Source organism: Canis aureus, chromosome 3 (assembly GCF_053574225.1).
Source record: "Canis aureus isolate CA01 chromosome 3, VMU_Caureus_v.1.0, whole genome shotgun sequence".
Classification (NCBI taxonomy): Eukaryota; Metazoa; Chordata; class Mammalia; order Carnivora; family Canidae; genus Canis; species Canis aureus.
In genome coordinates this window covers 65,560,852-65,586,274 of record NC_135613.1, presented here as the reverse complement: position 1 = coordinate 65,586,274, position 25,423 = coordinate 65,560,852, and the positions used below count along the sequence as shown (strand labels likewise).

At 44.9% G+C, this 25,423-nt stretch overlaps 1 pseudogene; it reads left to right on the top strand.

The window, feature by feature from the left end:
• Positions 1-20,122, top strand: part of LOC144304634 (calcyclin-binding protein pseudogene) — a 55,974-nt pseudogene extending 35,852 nt beyond the window's left edge.
• Positions 20,123-25,423: the final 5,301 nt, after the last annotated feature.

Genomic DNA, 25,423 nt, shown 5'->3' with positions numbered 1-25,423 from the left:
CCCACCCATCCCATAGGCTCTGTTCTAACAGCAATATTACATTTCTGTGGCTTGACCCTGATCCCTAGACTTAGCTGATTGGTCCAGAACTGGGCCACTGACATGAAATGGACCAATCAGAGTACCTTTCTTGGAATTTGGAATTGGGACCCAGAAAGAAAGAGAACTTTAGCCTCTCTGCATAGATGAGTGCATAACTTACAAACTTGGGAGCTGGAAGGAGGCCATGTCTCCCACCATGTAAATGAGGAGCAGAAGGAGCCAGTCTACAGAAAGCAAGAACAAAGGTGGGTGTGCAAGAAGTAGAGATGAGAAACAAGGAGAAATGTGAGACAGGAAATACTACGTGAATTTCTACCTCCTCCAAGTTTCTGGCTCCTGAGGCCCTGTGACACCACCACCTTTGAGTTCTTTTAAGTGCCCCCCATTTGTCTTTCCGGTGAATTTTCTCTTTTTCATCTAAGCCAGCTTTGCTTGCTTTTTCAACTTTGGAACCAAAAGCATTTTGTCCAGTGACAGTAGAGTTGGTGGAGAGGATTCCAGAAGGCTTAGGGTGAGCAAAAGCACTGAGGTCCAACAGGCTTCATTGTTTGAAGATGAGGAGGAGAAGTCTTGTCTTGCCTTCAATGAGACAAAGGGTCTTGGGATGCTAGAAAATTCCAGGAAAAAAGATGGAATAGATCCATCTTCCTCTGGAAATCACTATATTTGGAATGTGCTTAAGAAACATGGTAAGGAAGTCTGAGAGGGGAGTTCAAGTTCCATCTGGCAAAAGATATAAATGAAAATCTTCCAGGAACCTGCATTATTTAGGCTTGGGACTAACAAAATTTAAAAATTTGGAAAGGACAATATGAACAGAGAATGCTTATCAGCACTGAAGAGAGACTGATACACCAAACTAGGTGTATTAACTTTTTGTTAATCTACAGTGAGACATAGTGATCACAGGCCCATGAATACGTGGCCTATCTCACAGGGCATCCATATCATCTGACCACAGGACCATAGCGTCTTTGTGCATACTGATTAGAATTTACCAAATGCATTCTCCACACAAATTTTAATTTTCCACCATGCTCCTCTGGACTTTCTCAATCACATTAGAAGTTTCTAACTAGCTCCTGAAACATTTTCAGCCCTTCCACTGTTAGGCAGAACCTCATGGCCCAACATACAGAACAAATATCCCAGCCTCCTCCTATCCTTTCACATTATGGAAACACAGTGTGGTTCCTTCTCATGGAACTTCCAACTCAGTATATCACACACTGAATAGATATGTAGGGTGGAGTTTGTTGGCATTACAAATAGCATTGCAAAAATGAGCCTTCTCTTTGCAAAGGATTGGGCTTCAAGATCTCTTTAACCTACCTGCTTCTCTGGGGCGATAAAACACTATGCAATTTTCCCAAACAGCACTTACACATGCCCTCCTAGGAATACTCTTATTGTGTGTGATGAGTTTGACCTATATGGAACTTAAGATCTTTGGCAAAAGTAATTCCAAATCACAGCTCCAGCAAATTTTTCAAGGAAGTCAAGAGAGTAGAAGTTGCTTTTTGGAGCATCAGCACAGGAGGGTATGTGAACCAAGCAAGTCTCTCTTGGTTTTAATAATTCACTGCTTGGTGTTATGTACGCCCATGTGATCAAAGTCTTGGGTATTGAGCATACACTCAACAACATCCCAGGCACATAAATAAACCATCTTCTGCTCTCAGGCCAGGAGGCAGTTATTGATCTGGGCTGTGATCTTTTCCTACCTAACTTTCTGAAGATTTCTAAAATAGCTCACCTTAGGGGAATTAGAGACTCGAGTACTTTTCTTTTGTCCTCTGACCAATAAAAAAAAAATCACCAACACCTTGCAAAAGATGAATTCTGACAGAAGAAACATCAGCATTTTCTGTGATGGTCAGACAGGTGACCAGGTGTCTTTGCCCGCAAGCTAAGAGACAAAAGGAACAATTAATAGTCTCTTGACCACCAAGGCCAGCTTCCTCTACCAAGAATCTGGCTTCAAATTACAGTTCTGGGATCTCAACCAGCCAAAAACTAGGACATGTAATCTCCATGGATCGGAACAGAAGAAGAGATGCTCTGGTACAGAAGTTCCCCCACTCCCCACACTCAGTTTCCCATTTTGGATACCTGACTGAAAATGTAGATTTTACTCCCAGCTCCCACTGGCTTTGTGACTTCAGAGAAGTCCCACTGTTTCTCAGGAGTTCAGGCTCTCCTTGGTTAGGTACTGGTGATTGGCCACTCAGGAGGTATCTCCAACCCCCTTCTCGCTGATTGCTTCCAACTATGAAGGCTGCAAATGTTGAATTCATGCTGTCCTGCCTTCCTTATAGTCAGGGTTCTATGATACATATGGGGAAATTGGCTGGGGAAATTCTGGATAAGAATTTAATCCTTGAAAAGCAGAGACGGTGTGGTATAGGACTTTTATTCAAAATATATAAAGAAGTCCTAAAACTCAATAATGAGAAAAACAAACAACCCAATTTAAAAATGGGCCAAAGACCTTAACAGACACCTCACCAGTGTGAGGATATACAGAGGGCAAATGCACTTATGGAAATATGCTCCACATCATATGTCACCAAGGAAATGCAAGATACCAGTACATGCCTATCAGAATAGCCAAAATCTGAACATTGACAATGTCAAGTGTTGATAAGCATGTGGAACAACAGGAACTCGGAACTCTCATTCATGGCTGATAAGAATGCAAAATGATACGGCCACTTTGGAAGACAGATTGGCAGTTTCTTCTAAACTAAACATACTCTTCCCGTGCAATCCAGCAATCACATTCCTTGGTATTTACTCAAAGGAGTTGAAAAATTATGTCAATAGAAAAACCCGCACATGGATGTTTGTTAGCATCTTTGTTCATAATTGTCAAAAATTGGAAGCAACCAAGATGTCCTTAAGCAGGTGAATGGATAAAGTGTGGTACAACCAGACAACATAATATTATTTGGAATTATAAACAGCTGTCAAGCCATAAAAAGACACAAAAGAACTTGAAATGCATACTCCTAAGGGAAAGAAGTCAACTTGAGAAGGCTACATACTGCATGATTCCCACTGTGTGGCATTCTAGAAAAGGCAAAACTATGGAGAAAGTAAAAAGATCAATAGTTGCCATGGGTTGGTGGGCAGGAGAGAGATAAATAGGCAGAGCACAGAGGATTTTTAGAGCAGTGAAAATACTCTGTATGATACCATAATGATGGATACATGTCATTATACATTTGTCCAAGTCCAGTGAGTGTACACTACCAGGAGTGAGCTGTAATATAAACTATGGTATTTGAGTGATTGTGATGTGTACATATATGTTTATATAATTGTAATGAATGTTCCACTCTGTTGAGTGATATTGATAATGCAAGAAGCCATGCATGTGCAGGTCAAAGGATAAAACTGCTCTAAAAAAAAAATGAAGTCTTGGGGCACCTAGGTGGCTCAGTCAGTTAAGTATCCGCCCTCTACTCAGGTCATGGTCTCGGAGTCCTGGGTTAGAGCCCTGAGTTGAGCTCTCTGCTCAGCAGGGAGTCTGCTTCTCCCTCTTTGCTCACTCTCTCTCTCTCAAGCAAATAAATAAAATCTCAAAAAATAATAAAATCTTAATGTAAAAGAAAAAACAGAGACATAAGAGGAAAACATTCTCACATTCCCCAAATACCCTCTTGATTCTTCTTTAGACCTTTTGTAAGAGACATGATGCTTGGAAGTGAAGCAGATATCTTGCAACTGTAAGAAACGACATTGCCATGCATGGATATGACAGAGGGTAAGACTGGAGGAACCTACATCTTCAGAACCAGTGAAACATCCTACACTACAACTTCCTCCAGACTTCTTGTTAAGAAAATGGCACATGTCCTATGATGTCAGACCTGGCTGATAGGTGTTCTGTTACTTGCAGCCAAAAGTATCCCAAAGGATATATACAGCTATAAATTAAAAGGGTCAGACCAATGTCTCTGTGGTTACTCTACCTGTCAAATCTCTAGGGTAATTTTTATGTCCATCCTTATACCTTCAAAGTCACCTATGAAGAGTAAATATAGCCATGCAGTTGCCAAAAGTATTTCTTCAAAACTATAAACTAATAAAAATTGCATTGATTCTCCTATTAGAAGGTGGAGCCCCTGACTCACCAACGGCAAAATATGACTTTGGCAGAGCAGCGAGTATACACTTGCACGGATGAGCATCCACATACCCCAGCACATGAGGGGGTCCATTGGTAAAGCAATGGGAATACTGGAGATTGGACCGTGGCAATAACAAAGTAAAAACATGCCTAGGGGCTGGGTTTAAGAGCATTGGTAAAATGTGCCCATGCCGAATAATTCACTTTCCCCGAGAATTTCTACCAAATTTTAAGCATTTTTGTCACCAGAATCTTCTAAAAACATAGCAATAAAAGTAATACATGATCTTGAAAACTTTGAAACCCTAAGGAGATGGAAGGCAGAGTAGATGGGTTTTTGGAAATCAAGGGCAGTAAAAAGACCATAGATTTTAGAGCTATGGGGTTATGTTTGAGCCCTTGTTCTACCACTTAATATTCATATCCTGAAAAAGTCATTTGAACCCTCTAATAATTGTTTGTAAGATGTCTTCCCTGGCTTTCTTCGTGGCTATTATGAGAAGCCAATAAGATCCTGAGTGTAAAAGTCATGTTTGCACACTTTTCCAAGTGTGGAGTGTTGCCCAAGTGTCAATGGCTATCGTTCTTAATGGGGGATAAGCCAAGTGCAGGGGGATAGCCAGTGGGCACCCAGAACCTTGCAGGATGGAGGGCACATTAGAAGGCCAACAACCACTGCTTACTAAGGCAATCTCAGGTGAGCCTCCGCTGGGTTGGTTTCTCTCTGTGTCCAGCCCATACAGCCTACACAGGGTTAATCCCAGACCTTGGCCGAAGCAGCCCCACTCTTCAAATAGCAGGCCCCTGAAAGTCACCTTAACAACTGCAAATATCAGAAGCAGCCCCAGCACAGAGCTGCTTCCCTCTCCTGTGTGGCTAGGGCTCTTTCCAAAGGCATTCAAGCTCCTCCAAGGACAGTGTATCCTCTCATCTTTCCTGTAGTTCTTTACAGGAGAACTGTGCAACCAGGTGGGACAGAAAGAGAAGAGGAGGATACAAATCAGCAAACATTGGTTGGAGCTCTAACCCAGCCCTGCACGACCAGCCTAGTCACCTAACCTCTCTGGCCCTCAGTCTGCACATCTCTGGCATGGCCAGTAACACCTGTTCCGCTTGCTTCCTGGGAAAACTCTGAAGCTAACGTGAGGTGATGGAGGGAAAAGTGAGTCGAATACTGGAAGGCAACGCACAAATGTAAAATGTGTCTGGGGCAGTGGGCAGTCGAGGTGAAGAAGGGGGACCGGGAGGTTCATCACACCTGGGCCCTGTGCTACCTCGGACGCCTCCAGCAGAACCATTCTCGGCAAGTTGCTCAGCCTCTTCACACCTTGAGGCATCATCTTTAACGCGGAGCCCCTAACGTCTACTGCGAGCCTGTGGGAGCGATTAATCCACGTCACTCCTCAGCTATCAGTTAATAAGTGTCAGTAGTAGTCGTAATAGTATCTGTTGCTATCGTTATTATTAGTGTTATTACTATTACTCCTGTTCCCTGGTCGGATGACAAGAATGAGACCCACGCAAGGCCTGAGCGTGTGCTGCCTCCCGACCTTACCTGCGTGTTCCTTCCAAAAAGTCACACTGCCCCTGACGGCTGTACTGAGAGGGGGATGGGAGGCTGGGCCCAAAGCTTTACAGTTGAGAAGACCAGTGTCCAGAAGCCCCTCCCTGACTCACGCTGCCCTGACAGATCTCTTGCTGACTGAGGTTTTACAGCAAACCTCTGTGCTCTGATGTGGATCGCGATCTGCCAAAGCTCAATGCAGCTCCTGCTAGGCTCCCTGCCACGGAAAATCCATGCTGTGGTGCTAAGGCAGCCAGGCTAGAGCCCCCCTGCTGGTTCCACAGCCCTCAAAGGGAGCCTGGCATGTCCCTGCTGCCAGCTGGGCCCCAGCTCCTGGATGGGAACCCTGAACTCCAGCCCAGCCGGGCCCAGACCTGCTGCCCTGCAGGGCATCCCTTCTGACCAGAGAGGCAAAGCTCAGCATTTTTCTGCCTATTTTCATTTCTGCAGAGTGGAGAAATGACTGAATCAGCATCCAGCGGTCCCTAGGGACCCACAACATGGGGTAAATGTCTTTACCTTTGGACCTAACATGTTATTATTTTTCTATATAATTACTTACGTGTCTCTCCCATTACCCTGTAAACTCTTGGAACAAAGGAGTTCCTTAATATTCATTTTTATATTTTCAGGCACTGGCTCTGCCCCACAAAAAATTGCCAGTTAGTGTAATAGATTTACCTAAACTGTTGAATGGCTAATTCCTAAAATGCATATCCAGCGTTCGTGGAGTGCTTCAATATAAGGAAAGTCCAGTAAACTGGCCTTAAGATGTTTCCAGACTTGTGCTAGTCCCTCACCAGCATCTCTGTACTCACCAAGCCAGTGGCTCCATCGCATAAAACAGAGTCCAAAAGCAAGAAAGTGGGCAAAGAAGGCCTCAGAGAAGCCATTCCTTAACCACACTCGACAATATTATGAGTTCTGAGCCCCCACCTGGCAAAACTACCCAGAAACCCTCCAGCGTCCACCATGATTCTCATGCCTGAGCTCCAAAGGCCATAACCAGGCATGGCCTCAGTCCCAAGTGGACTCAAAAGTCAGCTAGCCTGGAATATTTCCAGGGTGAGAAGGCCCTTCTCTAGAACTGCTCTCCCAAGCCATCATCATGCCTCTGAAACCCTCAAGACATTACCTCTAACTTCACCAAGAAAAGAAAAGCTATAAGAACTCTCTCAACTTACTAGCTAGCCTTCCTTCCTACATCTACCCCTCTTCTTTCCAGCTTCCTGCATATACCCCCCTCCTCAGAAGATTTTTTGTATGATACTATAATGGTAGATATATGTCATTGTACGTTTGTCCAAGCACATAGAATGCACAACACCAACAGTGAGCCTAATGTGAGCTCTGGACTTCTGGTGATAATGACAGGTCAGTGAATTCATCAGTTGTATGAGATGCACCGCTCTGGTGGCAAGTGTCAGGAATGGGTGAGGCTGTGCTTGCATGGGTGCAGGGAGTAGAGGGGAAATCTCAATACCTTCCCTTCAATTTTGCTATGAACCGCAAATTACTGTAAAAATTAAAGCCAATTAAAACTATCTTAAAAATCCTCATTCAGCCCTCAGTTGCAATTACCAGATAAGCAGGCATTAAAATAATTACAAATTTTGACAGGTTATGTGATAAAGGAATAAAAAACAAGAGCAGCGGAGACAACATAGAATATGTTCACCACACAGACCTCCAATAGCCCGGATCCTCTGACAGCCATCCGTCATGCAAACAAGGGACTAAGACGGGGCCACAGGCCTTAGGCCTCTGTGAATTCATTAGTCTGAGCCACTGTCTTAGCCTCATTCCCTTCCGACCTTACCAAAAGTGAGTTTCTGATCATCCAAAGTGGAAGACCAAATTCTGGAACTGGTCATATAATGGAGATTTAGTATATTCTTAACCAAGCCCTACTGGCTAAGATGACAGAACCAGCGTGCTCCAGGACTTCTGTAGATCACACGGGCAGTGGCCACAAGACCCTGAACACTGTGGTTAAGCTCATTAACACACACTTCTCCCAGTTGGCCTCTATGAATATGGGTTGTATAAAACATAAACTGTGGGGGCACCTGGAAGGCTCAGTGGTTGAGCATTGGCCTTTGGCTCAAGTCGTGATCGCAGGACTTGAGTCCCACATACACAAATTGTTTACCTATTATAATTATAATTACTTCGCTTTAGTGTGCTTAGCAGATACTGCCGTTTGTTTTTTTACAAAGTGAAATTCTATGGCAACTCTGCATCGAGCAAATCAATTGGAGCCAGTTTTCCCATAGCATTTCTCTCTTGGTGTCTCTGCATCACAATGTTGGTGATTCTCACAATATTTCAAACTTTCTCACTATGTTTATGTTTGTTATGGTGATCTGGTGATGAGTGATCACAGGCCACTCAGAGTTCAGATGATGGTCAACATTTTTAGCAATGAAGAATTTTTTAGTTAAGGGATATCCATTTTTTAGACATAATGCTATTGCACAATTAATGGACTATAGTATAGTGTAAGCATAATTTTTATATGCACTGGGAAATTAAAAAAAAAAAAAGGAGGTGCCTGGGTGGCTCAGTCAGTTAAGCTTCTGCCTTCAGCTCAGGTCATGATCTCAGGGTCCTGGGATCAAGCCCCACATCGGGATCCCTGCTCAGTGGAGAGTCGGCTTCTCCCTCTTCCTGCCCCTCCCCTTGCTTGCGCTTGCATGCTCTCTTTCGGTGGAATAAATAAGTAAATACATAAATACATAAAATCTTTAAAAAAATTTTTTTTTACTCTCTTCATTTGCGATATTTGCTTTATTGCAATGGTCTGGAACCAAACCTGCAGTATCTCCAAGGTCTGCCCTTATGTAATTTAATTAAATATTTTTTAATATACTTATATATCATAAGTATATATATCATTTATATCATATGATATATCATTATATCATTTTATATATAAAAATATACTTATATGATATATAAGTATATATATATGTTTAGATACTTTTGTGTACTTGTATATTATAAACTGATTAAATATGAATGTGAAGAGAAAGACATTAATTCCTAAAATGAATGTTCCTTTAATGGCTTTAGAAAGACTGAGCCATTAAAAATCGCTGGTGAATTAGGTGTGGATGAGAAATTTCTATAAGACTGGAGGAGGGAGAGATTATAAAAATCTGGAAGTACTTTATGCAGATTCCCTCCATGTTCAATCCTCACTCCATCTCATGGAAACTGAAGCCGGCAGTCTCAGCTTGTGACCTAAGCCAAAATCAAGAGTCGGATGTTCAACTGAGTGAGCTATCCAGGTGCCCCAATAAGGTTTTTATATTTAGATACAGGCTTTCAATTATGCCACAGCAATTAGTCCTGTTGATAACATGAAGTAGATCTTCAATAAATGATTTTTGGAAAAATGGATTAATGAATAACACCAGATTAAAGATTTGGAGGTGCTTCCAAAGCCATCTCATCTCATCCCCAATCACTAACCTACACTAATTCATTTAAATGTTAGTGCTTTCTTTGTAAACAAACAAACAAACAAACAAAAACCCCCAAGGGAAGAGGAGAGTTGGAACTAATCCTCTCTCTGGAGGTACAACAATCTGTCTCTCTTCTATTCTAAGTCACCTGTTCAAAAATATAAGTTTCTTTCTACGTGTTTGCTCTAAAAGAACAGACACCGCTCACTGCTGAATCTACTTTGGTTTCCCCAGATCCTACTAAGTTATTCACTCAGCAAACTCAGTAAGTGTGTTCAGTCTTGGGGATGTGGCAATAGAAGACAGGCACGATGCCATCTCTGAAATCCTCCTAATCACAAAGGTACACAAACTCTAAGAAGGTTGTTTCGGGCTCTGACACAAGGACTCCAGAGGCAAGGCCAAGGCAAGTGCAGCACCTAGGGTGCAAAGTTTCAGGAAGGGTCATACTTGGTGTCACCGTCGTGGCCTCCTTGGATTTCGAGCCCCCAACACCTTGGCTTGCCTGCAGTGGGATCCCTTGCAGTGCTCCTCCTCTTGTCTACACCAAGGCTGTCAGCAGCTGTGCAGCCACAATCTTGCTTTCTCCACTCAGTCTTAGCCCATTGCAGATCGGGCCTCGTTTCGCCACAAATGTACGTGTTTGATATATTTTGACATAGTTTGCTCCTGAGGATAGATCTCATTTTGTCAAACCATAAACTGATCAACTGTACTACTCTTCACTGGAAAAGAAATCGCTGTGTGTTTTATCTTTCAACTGAGAAGCTAGCAAGCAAACCCCTTACTAAGAGGTGGTCAGGGTTCAGCAAGTAGAGTCCTCCCCTTGTGTGAGTTTGAAGATGCCAGATGAAATCTCCTGGAAACATCTGCTGGGGGACAGGAGAAAGCAGTCCTAAAAAGTTTAAGGACTGGAGAGGAAGTAGTAAAGAAGACCTGGGTTCAGCTTCAAGTTCTGACATTTGTTAGTTGGATTTTAAAATGGGTAAAGTATAATCCTTGCCAGGGAGCGGTAAGCACCTAATAAGGATGATAAATAGATGATCACACCAGGGTGAGCCAAACACAGTGATAGACATGTGGTCCTAGGAGCACAGAGGGTGGCAGCCGAGGGGGCGCAGTGGACTGGGGGGAGACGAAAGGAGGAGGCATGAATGGGGTTTTACAGCAAGAATAGAAAACTGTGAGGAAACAGGGAGAAGGACAGTCTAGGCAACTGGGATCTCAGGACTGCATTAAAATTTTCCAGACTTCAAGACAAAAAGGTTGCTTCAGTTAATGGAAATTTAATGTAAAGATACATAGAGCTACACCTCACGTGGAACATTCAAGAATGAACACAATTCTTAATGCTCACATACCCTGAGTTCTCCTAGAAGTGGATCCATTGCATTTTATTCTGGTGATTCAGCAGACTGGTGATTAAGCCTCTCTCCCTGTCTGCCTATCTCTCCCCTCTTTCCACATGTCCAGCCACTGCTATCTATTTACCTCATTCGCTCTAATTTCTGTCTATTCCTAGTATTCACCTCCACTGATCTTCATCCTACCCTGTCTCCTTGTCTGCCTTGGCTTCCTCCCATGCTAGTGTGTCAGCTGATTTTCTGTTCCTTGCATTCAAACTCTCGAAGAGTGGGACTGCGTTGGCCAGCTCCCATCCAGTACAGCACAGCCTACTCACACCAGGCCACCTGGGGGTGGATCTGTGCGTCAGATGTCTGTTCCCGGGTCAAGTTACCTGCACACAGAGCAGTGGGGTAGGTTACTTAAAGCAGACTACATTGCGCACAACTGGCTTTGCTCAGAAGCTTCTGCCCGGGCCCTAAGCAAAGGCAGTGGGATGGAAAGACGCTTCTGTTTGGAACTGCCAGTGCTTGGCCATGTTGGGAACGCACACTGGAAGAGGGGGTGTTTAAGGATGAAACCAGCCCGGGTCCTGGAGGCTCCTGTGCCCAGGAATAGTTATAGCAGAGATGAATCTCTGTCTACAAACTCAGATATGCAAGAAAACCACATTTTTGCGGGTACTTTTTTTTTTTTTGCGGGTACTTTTAAATCAGCTTCAATCCAATGCTGGGGCTCCCTCAAAATGGTGGGAAAAGAGTTGATCTCAATCAATTGAGGGGCTTGTCCTTAGGGTGGTGCAATTATCCCAGGGCCCTCTGCAGAACCAGTGTACCAGGGGGGGCTCCTCTTGGACTTCGGTCATGGGCTCACACAGGCAACCCCTGAAATGCTTCATGTTTGCCGCTGCAAATCTCTGCTTTTGTTTTGCTGAAGGCAAGTCCTTGTTCTCTCATCACCCAGGATGACAGAGTCTGAAAACGACCCCAGCTCCTGAATCCACATCCGCTTCTCTCTCACACACAGGCAGGCTTGTAACACGGATGCCTCCTCCCCAAACCCAGCTTGGACCCGTCCACTTTGCCGCCCCTCTTCGGCAACTGCACTTGTTCCAGAACGAAGCTGGGGTTTTACAGGACATGTCTGTCCCATTAGAGAATTCAGTTATTAAACAGCCCTGCTAAACGTCATGAATCACAGGACAACATATCAAAAAGTGGGAAAATGAAAGCAGTGGCAGGGCAAAGAACATCACTGTCCCAAGGAAGGCCGTGTGCTGGGGCTGAGATAAGAATCCATCACTGACAGGATGGGGACAAGCAGAGATGCCTGGCCCCAGGGGGTGTGAGATCAAGGAGGGCGGAGTGTCTTTCGGGATTGATTTGGCAGAAGCGGAGACAGAAGTATTTCAACAGGAGCTTTAGAGCAAACAGAAAAATCAGCTCTCTGGCCGAAACAATTGCAGAAGAAAAACTGTGTATTTGGAAAACATTTTCCCCCAAGTAAGAGAGAATCATGCAGGGCCACAGAGAAAAGTCTTGCAAACAGGACAACAGTGAGTCACCATCATCAGAGCCTTCCCCCCTTCCACACCAGGAAGACTCAAGTGTAGGAAGGGGATCCGAAGATCCAGGGTCACCTCTGCTCTGCTGGGTCATCTCCTAACCAGCTGAGTCTCAGTGTCTTGGCTATAAAATGGGAATGATAATACCTCCCTCACAAGTTGCCATAGTTATGATGGTCCTCTGTGAGCTCTAAAACCAAGGCTTCTATCCACTGTGTGATTTCAACTCTATGACATTCTGGAAAAGGCAAAACTATGGAGTCAGTAAAGTGATCAGTGGCTGCTAGGGTTTGGTGAGAGGGAGGGAAGAACAGGAGCACAAAGGATTTTTAAGGCAATGAAATTATTCTGTATGATCCTATAATGTTAGATGCATATCATTCTAGACTTTTCCAAACCCATAGAATGTACAACACCAATGGTGAACTCTAACATAAACCATGAACTTTGAGTGACTGTCATGTGCCAACAAAGGGTCGTTGATCATAACACATATACCGTTCTGGTGGGGGATACTGACGATGTGGACGCTGTCCATGGGTGGGGGCAGGAGGTATATGAGAAATCGCTGCGTCTTCCTCCAATTTTGCTGTGAAACTAAAAGTGCTCTTAAACTAAAATGTGCTGGGCGGGGGGGGGGGGGTGCTCCTGGATGGCTCAGTTGGTCAAGCAGCTGCTTTCAGCTCAGGTCATGTATCCCAGGGTCCTGGGATCGAGTCCTCTGTCAGGCTCCCTGCTCAGCTTCTCCCTCTCTCACTCTCTGACACCCACCCCCACTCATGCACTCACCCTCAAATAAATAAATAAAATATTTCCCCCAAAAAACCTAAAATGTGTTAATAAATAAATAAAGCCTATCTTTAAGAAAAAGAGGCCAAACTTAGTGTTACCAACCTCATTAGCATGTTAGTAGGAGATGCTCTCCCTAAGTGCATGCGTTCATATCCAACACAGTCCCAGGTCTCTTCCCGATAGCCCCATTCCACAATGCACAGCACTGAACAGGTGACAACCCACTTGGACGTGTGTCATCTTGTGGCTTCCTCAAGATCACACAGATCTTTCTTTGTCTGGTTCAGGTGGAGGGAGCAGGCTTCAATCAGCCCTAGGCCTTCTGAACTCAGGCACCTGCTCCTTCCACTGTGTCATGTTTGCAGATGGCTCAGAGATAGCTTCTATCCATTCCAACCTGGTGCCCTTCCCCGTGGCTCCCGTCCTGGTATTTCAAGAGCTGCCAGGATATGCTGGCCCTTCTTTTGTTAGTATCTCCCTATTCTGTCCCAACCCCTGCAACTGACAATTGCCACAGAGACCACATATGCCTCCCTCCTGCTCCCCTGCCTGTGCTCACAAGTATGTCCAGATGGGCCAGACTCCACCGAACTCATACCAACCCTGCCCTGGGCTCTTCAGAAGCATCATTCTGTTATAAACCCCCTTATGGAAAAGTAATAATAGTTGCATCACTATTGAACATCTATTACCTGCCAGGCACTTTTATATATTTTCTCAAAGAATTCTCACTATAGCTTTTGACCTAAGCTGTAAGTAAAAAACCAGTATCTCCATTTTCAAATGAGAAAATAGAGGTATAGGAGGTTGAATTTCCAGGGGGTATTTAGAGGAGTCAGGATTCAAAGCAGAGCTCATGCTCCAGTCAGTCCCCAAAGTTCTCATAATTGAAACGTTGTTTTCACTCTACTTTCCTCCCATCCCTGTTTGGTGAAAGGACTTCTCCTCCTGCCCAGACATAGGAGACCAGCATTCAAGCTTCCTAGTCTCCATTCTGAGTCAACAGTCAGCCTCCTTCCCTCAACAGATGGTGGGCAGGCCATCATCCTACACCTTCCTCCAGATGCTATCACAGCCTGCTTTCTTCTATGCCCCTGGCATCATCCCCGAGGCTCCAACACCCCTCTTAACAATCCGTTTAATTCCTTGGTCTCTCTAAGTTTCTCTACAGAGCTAGGGACCTCTGTCTCTGGAACCAGAGGAACCAGTAGGGACATAAGAATTCCACAGATGTCATCATTCCTCCACATTTCCGCAAAGCATCACACCATGTCTCAGACTCTAACTGTCCCAATTCCTGATCCTTTCTCTGCCTCCTGGTGGATCTCTTATGATCTTCATTTCCTTGCCTGTATTCCTAGTCCACCCATATCCCACAGAGTCAACTTTAGAAAAGCACTCCCTTCCATTCTAGAATCCCATCTGCCATCCAGATGTAGTCCCTCTACAGCTAAGCAGCCCCTTCCTAAGACTTTCTCCAGAAGATACTGGCAATCTGAAAAGTGAAGATAGAGTCATAAAAATGACCCTGAACCTGTGTCAGTGTAAAACCAGGTACATGCTGCCAATCCCGGCTGAGCCCCTCCTTCTGCTGAGAACCTCTCGTGCTGCTTTCAGCTCTCCCCCTGGAAGGGGCACTTCTCATAGCTACCTCTCCCCCTGTGGCCCTTAGCTTCAATCTCAAATGTGCCACCTGACTGTCTACAGATAATTTTCTATTTCCTGGGAAGGTTATAACAATTTTATGTGATTTATTCCCTCAGCTTTTCTGGCTTCTCCTTAAATATCTCCAGAACTTCCCTCACTCTCATGACTGAGAAATGTCCTGCTTCCTCGCCAGGAATAATACTTCCACCTGCTCTCATCTCCTCCAGCATCTACTTTACCTGTAGTCCCGTCTGTCCCTCCTGTCTCCAACCCTTCCTCCATCCCTCCTGCTACTTCTTGCTACTTCTATGTCCTCAAACACTACCGTCTCCCCACGCTAAATCAGTGCTTCCAGCAAGGCCATTACTGGATGACTCCAGAGTCAACCCTGAACACTATGAAGCAGGTGCTGGGGAGGCAAAGAGATGGAGAGGCAAAGAGAACTGGAGTAAACTTCCCCTCTCAGGAGCTCAGATTCTGGGGTGAGACACCCCGGAAGACATATAATGAAGACTCTAGGCAAGGAGTAGTACAGGATGACGTGAGATGACAGTTGAAAGAACTCTATGGCAGACTGGGATGTTTCCAGAAGATATGCCACTTGCACTTGATCTGTGTCCATTATGAATACAGTCTGAAGCAATGAAAGATAACTAACCAATAACTCCCACAGACAGTGTTTCCTCTCTCAAGCCCCAACAGAAGCTCAGGAGAGGCAAGTCCAGGGTACACCTCAGTAACATCATCAAGGACCAGGCTCTTTCCATCTTTCTGCTTCATCATCCTCTCCATATTGTCTTCCACGTTCAATCTCTCTCTCCCAGTGGGGTTGCAAGATGGCTACGGTGCTTCCAGATCTTTTGTCTACTTTCCAGACAGGAAAAAAAATGGGTGTGAGTCAGGCACCAAAGACTCCATGGACGAATTCTGCCTTTTTATTTGGGAATGGATACCGTCTTCTAAAAACCATACATATATAATTTTTTTTTTTTTCCAGAACAGTAGTCCATGGCTTCCCCTGGCTGCAAGGAAGATGAGGAAGTTATATGGTTTAGTAGGACAGATAAAAAAGGTTGGCAAAGAGTATGGAAGTAGAGAAGGGGGAAGAGGAATCATGTCTGAGCCTAGAGAGTGCATGGTTTGTTGGAACCGTCCAGCAGTTGGGAGGGAGGGAGCTTAGGGTATCCAGAGGGGCTGCAGGACAGGTATGGTGGAGGCGGTATTTAGGGCGGGCTGTGCACCCCTGATGTCATGCCATGGATCCAGACTCTGTCCTGAAGACTCTTGTAGTAGTGATGATTAAATTTATATTTAGAAAGGTCAGTGTTGATGCAGAGTGGGGGATAGATTTTAGGAGTGCAAGATTGGGGGAAGAGAAACCTTCATGGTGGCTGTTTCAAGGATGACAGTCCAGAATAATGACACGTACTAGTGGGACAGAAAGATACAGACAAAATCTGGAGGGCTTCTAGGGCCATTGCCTCTGAAAGGATTTTCCTCCACACCCCGTGCAAACAGTAGCCATGCCAGACAGTGTTAGCAATTCCCCCTTCCTGCTGTCACCTGTGCACGGGGTTAGAAGACCAGGAACCACATTTCCCAGACGCCCCTGCCACAAAGGTTCTTCATCTCTTCCTCCCCAGTTATGACAAACATTCTCTTGGGTGGTCTCATAGTTTCAAATAATCTTCTAACCCAACCTGTACGCCACTCCGAGGGTAAACATTGCTTCACGACAAACATATCAATGGTAAATATTTCCTACCAACTCACGATACAGAAATAGCTCACTGGAACTGCACCACAGCAGAACAATCTACCTGCAGAGTAGGCAGTCATTACCATTATTCCTGAAACCACTTAGTTAGCATTTATTCTGTTGCCTCTTATTATTTGTTATATTTCCATTTGTATGTGACTCATTTTCTGTACTAAACTATTATTTCCATAAGAGAAGTGCTGCAGATGGAAGAATTCTTTATCTTTTTCTATTGAGTCATGCCATGTCTCAGTTCCTTAGTGGGCTAGAAAAATAAAAGACAAGAAATAAGTCAAGAAATATTTGAAGCAAAAAAAAAAAAAAAAGAAATATTTGAAGCATATATGACAGATACAGATCCTATATATATTATGCCTAAAGTCTTATAAATCCAAAAGAAAATAAGAAAAACATCCCCATAGGAGAATGGCCAATGAACATGAATAGGCATTTTGCAAGAAAAATAGAACTGGCTAACATACATAATTTTAAAAACTATGTAAACTTACTAGTAATTGAATAAATGCAAATTAAACATTTAGAGATATAGAAATTGGGCAAAGTTGCAAAAATAGCTAATATTTATTATTTGCTATGATCCAGGTTCTCTTTTAAATACTTTACATGAATTCATTAATTTAATCTTCACAATATTCCTGTGAGGAAGTTACTATTATTATCACCTACATTTTACAGATAAGGAAATAAGTCATTACTCAGACTCATACAGCTAAAGAGGGCTGAAGAGAGAATTTTCATCCAGATACATGGACTCCAAAATCCTGTTCCTGACTATTTTACCCTTTTGTCTCTGGAAGACTAAACATTTATTGGATATTTTCTATTTGCCAAGGGCAGTGCTAAGTGGTATGCACAGATGATCTTACAAGACCCTTACAAAAGCTCTAGATAGGATTTTTTCCTTTTTTCTACTTTATAGACTAATGAAACTAGTCTCATAAACTGAGATTAGGAGAAACTAAGAAATCTAGCCAAATTAACAACCAGTAAATAATAGAACTAGGTTTGTTTGCACAACAGCCAATACCCAGTGTTGGAAAGAGTTTGGGGAAAAGGCGCTCATATACTAATGGAAAGGTCAAATGGTATAATGACTTGGAGAGGCAATATGGCAAAATTCACTGGCTTTTGCAGTTTACCATTGGCCAATATAATTTTTTTAGCATTATTATTTCCTTTAGAAATCACTATGTACAGGGACGCCTAGGTGGCTCAGTGGTTAAGCATCTGCCTTTGGCTCAGGATGTGATCCCAGGATCTCAGGATCGGTCTTGCATCTGTTCTCTGCCTCTCTTCCTCTCTGTGTCTCTCATGAATGAATAAATAAAATCTTTTAAATAAATAAATAAATAAATAAATAAATAAATAAATAAATAAATATTATGTTTTTTTTTTTAAGTAATCTCAACATGGGGCTTGAACCCATAGCCCTGAGATCAAGAGTCACATGCTCTGACTGAGCCAGCCAGGCACCCCAACAATGCCAATTTTTTTTTTTAAGATTTTATCTATTCATTCATGGAGACACACACACACAGAGAGAGAGAGAGGCAGAGACACAGAGACACAGGCAGAGGGAGAAGCAGGCTCCATGCAGGGAGCCTGATGTGGGACTCGATCCTGGGTCTCCAGGATCAGGCCCTGGGCTGAAGGCAGCGCTAAACTGCTGAGCCACCCGGGCCGCCCACAATGCCAATTTAAAAAAAAAATTATTTATGAGAGAAAGAGAGAGGAGGAGAGGGAGAGGGATAAGCAGATTCCACACTGAGGGTAGAGCTCAATGCAGGGCTTGATCTCACAACACTGAGCACAGGGACCTGGCCCAAACCAAGAGTCTCATGCTTAACTGACTGAGCCACCCAGATGTCCCATCAATGCCAATTTTTATATGTGGCTCCGAGGTGCACTTGTGGATGTGGGCTTTGGGGTATGCCCATGGATGTGGGCTCTGGGGTGCACCCGTGGAACCACACTGTGGCCCTGCGGACAGAGTCCATGGCCCTGTGGAAGGGGAGAGCTGCTGGGGGCAGAACACTCTCCCAACAGATCCACCCTGTGGTCTCTCTTGGTGGGGCTACCTTCTCTGAGTTAGGATCCCACCAGTTAGCACCAGCGGGTCCTCCTTCACGTCAGTGAGTCCTGGTCCAATTCGACTATAAGGGCCAGGACCTCTGTCCTCTTTTACATCTGCCTCAGCACAGCTCATCAGAAGCTTTCAATCCGCACTGCTGGATTGAAAGAAGTGTCAATTGGCTGAGAGAAGTGTCAGCCTTCAACGCAAGCTAATAACATGGCGTAAACACCCTCAAACTAGCTTTCAAGAGATGAAGCCAAATAATTCAGCTCCACAATCAGAATCAAGGAGGAGGGGTGGGTTTTAAGCTTTGTGTGGTGCAGGGGCGCCTGGGTGGCTCAGGTGGTTAAGTGTCCAACTCCTGATTTCAGCCCAGGTCAAGATCTCAGGGTCTTGAGATCAAGCCCCATGTCAGGCTCCCTGCTGGGCACGGATTCTTAGGATTCTCCTTCCCCTTCTGCTTACCCCCACTTCCTCTCTAAAAAAATAAACACAAAAAATAAACTCCATGTGCTTTAAAGAGATATTTCAGTGGAATCCAATCTACTCTGTGTGTGTGTGTGTGTGTGTGTGTGCACGTGCACACACACACACACCCAAGTGTGTGAACATTTTCTCCTCATTGGCCAAAGGAAACAGATGAGAGACTAGAAATCACCTGCATTTAATAGCACACAGTTTTCCATGCTGGAAGCCTATTAAAAAGATATTTTGGTCCATGAAATAAAGCAGCAATGTTTGCATAAGAATGCAAACAGAATAGAATTTAGATCCCATCTCCTCAGGCCTACCTGATACCAAGCTCAGACACATTAAGAGAATGCCATTTGGGATCTTGTTTTAATTGGATTTTCTAATCTCCCATATATTGTAATGAGCTTAGGGGGGAGAAAATCTTCAGTGTTTAGGATACAGCCTCTATCAGATGATCCAAGAACTTTCTTCTCTTTGGGTTGCTCTGTGCTGGGGCAGCTATAGTGAAGAGCAATTTAGCAAGAATTTCCATCACCTCAGGGAATTTCAGGAGGTGCCCAGCCAAGTCTTTTGTCTCAGCCTCCAGGGAGCCCTGTGTGGTGAAAGAGAGGCCCAAAGGCCTCATAGAACTCTCTCAGAGAGCACAGTACAGTTCAACATGTGCACTTCATGATGATTTAACCAAAGATCTACAAATCCAATAGTGACCAGAGGTCAGTGGGTTATAGACCGGAAGGGCAGAGGGCTCTGCTGACCTGCAGCCAACCCAACAAAGGGCACGTCACCCAGCATCCCTGATGCTCCACCCAGACTAGATGGACAGGGACACCCAGATGGACAGGGACACCCAGCTCCTTAGCGATGCAGTCTAAGAGAACATAGGTGGGCGCAACTTTTACCACCTCTGACCAGATATATCAGTTTGCCAGGTTGCTATAATAAGTACCACAGACCAGGGGGGTACGGGGTAGGAAGGGCTTGAACAACAGAAATTTATTTCCTCACAGTCCTAGAGGCCAGAAGGCCAAGAGCAAGGGTTTGGACTTCAACATATAAATTTGAGAGGGGTACAATTCGTCTCATAACAGCCTCTGCAAGAACAAGCCAGAAGTCTGCACACCTCCTCCAGTCCTCTCTGATCCTGTTGGGAAGCCAGACCAGCGTTGCTCTTGCATGTGCAAACTCCAGACAGACCAGCTAGATTCCAATAACTGCACATCCAGACACAAGCTGTGAGACCTTAGGTGAGTTACTTGTCCTCTCTGGGTCAGTTTCACAGATACAAAATGGGGAGGATTATAACAGTTACCTAAGTCCTATGAATGGGAGCCCCATGATAATTAAGTGGGTTTCCACACAGAGAGGGCTCAGAACAGCACCTGGCTCAGAGTCAGTGGCTCATAGATATTAGTGATTGTTGTTACCAATTGAGACACTAGGCATCCCAGCTAATCACTGGCCAAGCCTGAGTGTTGGGTTGGACCGATCGAATGCATCACTGAAGGTTTCCTCAAAGGACAGAACCAAGGGTGATCTTGAACCTATAGGGAGAATGACCATAAGTGTCAGCCACAAATTTGGGAACAGATTCCCCTCTACCTTCCAGAACCCTCAGCCAGCCAACTCACTCCTTAGCTTAGGCCCCTGAGTCCTTACGGCTTCAGCTTGAATGGAATGGACTTGCATGTCCTTGTAAGTCCCATTGTACAGGGTGAATTGGCAGGCAGTGAATTTTTCCCTTTGTTTTTCTTGTTCTCGCTGAAGACAACAAAGAAAGGCTTAAACTAATCTTTGGAAGATAAAAGTCTTCAAGCGACTCTTCTTTCCCAAGCCTGCTTAGTCTTGCCTATAGCTAATCAGCTTGCTTGTCAAAGCAGATTCTAGCCCCGTCGGAAATGCCTACCAAGGAGGAATAGACAGAGGCAGGCGACATTCTGCTCTGAATTGGGGGGTTTTGACATTTGAGGGAGCTGGTCCCCGGCTCCCCTGGAACCGCACCAGACGCAGCAGAATCCCGCAGCGGCCTGACCTTACCGGACCTGTTCTTCCAGAACCTACTGTGTGCACATCACTGCCCAGAGGCGGGGCACCAAGAAGATGTGGCCGTGACCAGGCCGGTCCCTCCAGGGCGCTGAGCGGGCAGCGGGACTTCATCATTCGAGGGCGGGCGAAATGCTGGGAGCACTAGAGCCCCGCTGCTCGGGATGTGCCACCAGGCCGGGGCTGGCGCTGGCGCACGGGGGGTGACCGGGCGGTGACCACCCGACGGGGATGAAGAGCTTCAGGACAGGGTCAAGGGATGACGAGAGAACAGGGAGCCGGGCCGGGGACTCCCGTCACTGCCGGGGCCAGGCTGGTGCCACCGCCCCCGGGGAGCTCGGCGCCTTCCTCATGGACTCCTGGGCCCCACGTTCACTTCCATTGACCGCTTGCTTTCCTAGCCCCTGCCTTGAAGCTGGCCTTGGAGGAGCCTCCCAGGACACTGCCATCCCTGCCCAAAGTCCTGCGGGACAGCGGCGTCCCAGAGAACGTTATGAACGTTATTCGAGCCAGCTGGTGGCCTAGGGACAGGTTTGGAACAAAGCAATTCCAGGACCACTACTTCGGGGAGCGAGGAATCAGAAGCACGACAGTGACTCCGTGTGCTGTGACTCTTGCCTTTGCCAGCAAAGCACCTAAACATCCTGAAGGACCTGATTTCCCCCTTGTTGGTGTCAACACCTTTGGTCTCAAGTGATTCTTCATGGCTTCATGTGGCCCTTGGTCACCAAACTCTACCTTACTGATGCCATTTCTGTGCTCCGTGTGTACACAAGCCCCTGCACGGTCCATCTCGCTGAGGAGAGTTTAAGTTCCTTAAATGCAAGAATTTGTTCTTTAAGTCTATATTCTGAGTGCCAAGCCCAGTGTTTTGCACATAGAATATGCTGGAAAAGCATATGCTGGGTGGTCCAGGTTTAGCGCCACCCTCAGTCCAGGGCGTCATCCTGGAGACCCGGGATCGAGCCCCATGTCGGGCTCTGCATGGAGCCTGCTTCTCCCTCTGCCTGTGTCTCTGCCTCTCTCTCTCTCTCTGTGTCTCATAAATAAATAAATAAATAAAATCTTTTAAAAAAAAGAAAATAATAGCATATGATGGTTAATAATGGCTGTCTCTGGGGCACCTGGGTGGCTCAGTTGGTGAAGCGTCTGCCTGCAGCTCAGGTCATAAGCCCAGGGTCCTGGGATTGAGCCCCATGTCTGGCTCCCTGCTCAGCTGGGCATCTGCTTCTCCTTCTCCCTCTGCCTGATGTTCTCTGTTCTCTCTCTCTCTCTGTCAAATAAATAAAATCTTAAAAATAATAGTAGCTCTCTTGGTCCTGCTTTCCTTTTGAGTCTCCTCACTCCCACCCCCAGACCTGCCTGCTCTGTACAGTTCACTTCTGCTGAGCTCCATGAACATCCCCCCAACCAGGCTTTGTATGCTCCCAGGCCTTCACACACACTGCTTCCTACCACCCTTCCCCATTGTCTGGCTGGCTTTTACTCATCTCCCAGGAATCAAGCTACACTCCCTGTTCCTCACCTTCCTGCCCTCTAGGCCCCAGGGTAGTTGCCTCTCCTACAAGGTCCCTCAGGGGCCCCTCCCCTCCCATGTGTGGAATGCTCATCATTCCACACACCACTGCCAGCCAACCTTTCTGCATCCTCTACCAGATTGTGAGCTTGGTGAGGCCTCCAACAGTATCTTGTTCATGCAAAGTCTGGCACATGGAAATCACACAAATGTGCGGATTCAAGGAATGAATGGATGAATGAGCCATAGAAGTAACTGCTTGTCAAGTAAGTTCAGTTGTAGATTGATAGAAATGATGTGGAACCATACCAATCATATTCTGACATTTCTTCCTCTCTATCCATTAAAACCTCAGACAGATAGGAATAGTGAGCCTAAAACTCAAGAGAACTTACCTCAGTGGTGGAAACAGGGATTTAAGATGGTGAAGAGTACATAGAGGGATGAAGATATATTTCCAATATACTAATTCTTAAGTAGAGTGGTGAATTCCTGGTGTTTAATTTATTCATATGTTTTTTTTTTTATTTTTTTTCTTCCCCGGGTGGGACCTATTCATATGTTTTAAAACATGTATGTGCTACATATTTTATAAATTGAATATTGTGGGATATATAATAATTAAACATTTTTCCGAGTTCCATGTGTCTTAGAAACAAGTTCATTTTAGCGATTTTATCTACTTAATAAAGTACTTTTTTTGCTGTGTTTCATAAATATTTCAATGATCACTTTCATTCTTTCAAGTAGGGAACAAAAGGTGCTCCCTTGAAGTTTAATGGTAACCTGCCCTGTCTTTTCTCCACGTGTGAGAAAATGGATGTCTGTCTCCATATCAGACCCTTGAGACATCTTTAAAAGATTGCTTTTCCACTCCAGCCCAGATGGTCACGGTGACCCTAGAGACAACCAGTATACAGCATCTGTACCTAAAAGTTCAACTCCTGATAGCTCCACACTGTTGCAGAGTGACGGTTTCTTCCAAGGAGTTGATGGAAGATAGCGCGGGTGAGCTATGGAGCAGGCTGGCTATGCCCCGAAATTTGGGGACATCTAGCCGCTACCTCCTGCACGCCCAGCATTCTGATGGCCACTAAGGACACAGTGACAAGTAGGGCAAGAAGACACAGCTGCTATATGCAGGAACCCTCTTTCCCATGGGGAGAGGCCAACATGAAACTGAAGTGTGACCTTATCAAAGAAAGAGTAATGGAGAGGTGCATGGTGAATTGGAAGAAACTTCCAAAGGTGAGAAAAAGGCATTTCAGAGAAACAGCTGATGCAAAGTCAGAGATATGAACGGTGGTGCTAAGTGACATACCAAGTAGGTGCGTTTAATTTCTAAACTGCCCCCAAGCCCCATTAAAATGAGAAAATTATATGGCATGGGAACAAGAAAGATGCCATTAGCACACCGGCAATGTTGAGGATTTCATGAATATTTCCATCCACCCTTACCTATGCTTCCCTCAGCTGCTAGAACAGGGAATACACAGGCTATATGAAAAATTACTTAAAATTTGCTCTGCAAGACTTAATACCTAATTATATTTGACTTTTATATTAAAACTTATTATATATCTCCTGAGCATTCTGCAGATGAAAGTAAAAGGGGGAAAAATTAGCTCAGAATCACTGGAGGATAAAAGCAAACGAACTCAGAAGCTGGAAATTTTTTAAAATAAAGAGATAACAAAACCCAGGTCATTGGACGTTCTCTGGAGTTAAACCATCAGCCTCCTCTGTGCAAAGAGGTGGCTCTGCTAGATCTTGACTGTGGCCTTCCTTGCGCCAAGCCTCTTCCAGAGACACAACTGTTCTCCATTTCCATGGATCTCAAAGACCTGGAGAGCTAGTCCTGCCAGACAGAGACACAGCCCAGTCTGAATAAGGTTTTCTGAATTACTCACTAGGCTGTGGGTGGGTTAAGAATGGATAGTCTGAGTTCCTTGTCTTTCTAACAGAAGACAGCCAACTGCAAGTGCTCGATTCCCCTTTTGGATGGCTGCTTCTCCTCCCGTTGCTTCTCGGTCTCTCTCATTTCCATTCTGGGTAGCAAACCCTGCTGGCGGGAAACGTAATTAGGTGTGATTTAAGTGCTGCATCGCTTGCACACATGCCAGTGCAAAATCAAGGGAGTTTGGTCAAGAGGAAAATGTATTTTGGAAAAGAAGAGGAGAGGGGGAGCAGGTGGCACTGGGCCATCTGCTTCAGAAGGGATAATTAGGATCCTGGTTTTGCTGAGAACATTTTTAGAAAAAGCATTTGCAAGGGTTGCTGAAAAACGGAGCATCGATTCTGAGAAGGAAGGAGGAAGAGAGAGCAAAGGCTGAACAGGCTGAGCTGTCCTGATTAAACCAGAGACGACCCTGAAGATGAAAACTTTCCAGAAAGACTCGGCCAGAAGAAAATGCTGAGAGTAAAAAGTAACCGAGATGACCCCAGCTCTGCTACGTGGGCTCTTTTTTCCACCGATGTGACCCACTGCCTCTCATCTCCAGGAAGCGCAGCAGAGTTCGAAGAGATGTTTCGGAAATGTGAAGGTTATTTTCCTTCTCAATCTCTGGCCTGTATAGCCATTTCTTGGATCCTCTGCCCCAGTCAAGATAAAGGCTTCAGGCACAAAACTCCTGGTGAAAATACCCGGGGTGAAAGAGATAAGATATTAAAGGTCTAAGAGAAAGAAGAGAGGAAGAAAGGGAGGGAGATCAGGAAGGAAAGCAGGCAGGGAGACAGAGGAAACTGTCAGGCTTTAACTTTTAGAAGGTATCGACTCATGAATAAGCATCATGAATTTAGGTCAATGAAGATGAGACATGGTTCCCATAAAATAACCAATTCAAAGGTCCTTGTGCGATGTGATCTTTAATAAAGATTGCACACTTAGGATGTAATGCTTCAGATTTAGTAGTTTCTGTAATGGGAACTAAATTAGTCAATGTATTGCGATATTTGCCGTATCTATTATAATCACTGTAATT